General features: G+C 35.1%; 1 non-coding gene across 1 annotated transcript; it reads right to left on the reverse strand.

Moving 5' to 3' along the window:
• Positions 1-1,013: 1,013 nt before the first annotated feature.
• On the reverse strand, positions 1,014-1,121 carry LOC150015100 (U6 spliceosomal RNA). The gene has a single exon (XR_016510222.1). It is a non-coding gene; the product is annotated as a U6 spliceosomal RNA (small nuclear RNA).
• Positions 1,122-1,883: the final 762 nt, after the last annotated feature.

Genomic DNA, 1,883 nt, shown 5'->3' on the forward strand with positions numbered 1-1,883 from the left:
AAGCACATGTCCCTCTGACTACAAAAGATAATCTACACCTCCCAAACTACTCATGGCTAAAACCAGTGTTGCAACAATAGCTTCTTTAATACTATAATAAATAGTTCCATTAGAAATATTAATATTACTAAAGAACAAGAAGCTTATTACTATAAATATATAAAAAATGTTTTAAACAATACGTATTTTCTTTCATAAAAAACTCTGAGTATTTACAGTCTAATTAAGTATGTTCAGTGGCCAACCTAAGCATGTTAATGACAGAAATGAAGTATATAAATTCCCAACCACACATTCCAAACATTAAACTATACTCTGTATCTTTCCTATATCCAGAGACAAGATTCAGGGAGTAGAGCCACATGAACTCCCTTATAATACCACTAAACACCCTTGCTTAGTAGAAGGAAGAACTTTTTCCTTACACAAAACTCATCAACCTGAAGGCACCAAAAGACTTCCATATTCAGACTGAGCTTTAAGTATTGCCCTAAAATCCCTTCAATCACTATTGACCTCGTGGGAGGAGAGAACTACAGCAAATGAGCTCAGCATGCAGTCATCTTACATTGGTAATGAAGCAGGAGAGATAACCTTCTCCCAGTTGAAAATTTAAAGGCAGGCCAGGTTCTTGTTACATTCACACAGTGAGAACACAAGTATAGGGTAGCATCATTCACTAAAAAAGCAGAAAAAAGGTTTCCCAGAAACATAGAAACTGGGCCTACACTGATGTCTAAGAAACAATAAATGTAAGATTTGTTCACTTTAGCATAGAGGGATTCAGTTATCCTTTCCATACATCAGTACAAGCTATTGAGGCAAAGTATATTTACTCACGGTACAAGATTATAGTTAATTTCACCTAGAAAAAGTGAACAACTATCAGTAACCAGCTGAGAATAAGATAGTGTCTGTGTGCTTTGTTAAGTATGAATTAAAATTGAAAAGTCCAAAGCTCTACATATGATTTCAAACAATAGAACTGTTTTTCCCCTCAAGGTGCCCATGGGAACTGCTTTTGCTCATTAACCACATTGCAAAAAATCAATTACACAGGGACTGTGCTAATCTTCTTTGTATTCTTTCAATTTTAATATATGTGCTGCCAAAGCTAGCACCATATGATCTCACTTATAAGAGGAATCCAATGATCAAAATAAACTAATGAGCAAAACAGAACCAGAGACATGGAAACAGGGAATAGACTGATAATTGCTAGAGGAAAGGGGGGAGATGAAATGGAGAAAAGAAGGGGAAGGGATTAGTCAAAGAACATGTATGAATGACCCATGACCCACGGACACGGACAACAGTGTGGAGATGGACTGTGGGAGCTGGCAGTGGGCTGGAGGGAGAAGGGCAAAGGGGGGAAAACTGGACAATTGTAATAGAATAAACAAGAATTTTAAAAAGAGAAAAAAATCTATTGCAACTTGATGGTTTGAGAGAAGAAATAACTGTTCATTGCACTGAAGAAAATATTCTCCTTTTTGAAAAATTCTGAATAGGAAATGCCACAAACATATGTGACATTTAAAATACTGTATTTTTACACATTGATTTTGAGAATAGCTACTTAATGATATTTAATGAATTGGAAATATTACTATAGATATAATCTTATAGAATAGAATTTGATTTGGGCTTCAGAATAGATAGGAGTGTGTGCACAAACATTTTTTTTCCTGTAATTGAAATGTTATTTACCTCTTTCTAACTGAGTGAGCTGTCTATATGAAATGGTATTTAAAGGTAATGCTGAATTTTCATCTGCTCTATTCTGGCTGTGAACATCTCCTGACACCCATCCCCACCTTTTTTTCTTAGAAGTTATGAAAGGGCAAACTAAAATATCCAGTGTTTTCTTTAAAATGCCATTC

Source organism: Furipterus horrens, unplaced genomic scaffold (assembly GCF_987537825.1).
Source record: "Furipterus horrens unplaced genomic scaffold, mFurHor1.1.pri manual_scaffold_3, whole genome shotgun sequence".
NCBI lineage: Eukaryota > Metazoa > Chordata > Mammalia > Chiroptera > Furipteridae > Furipterus > Furipterus horrens.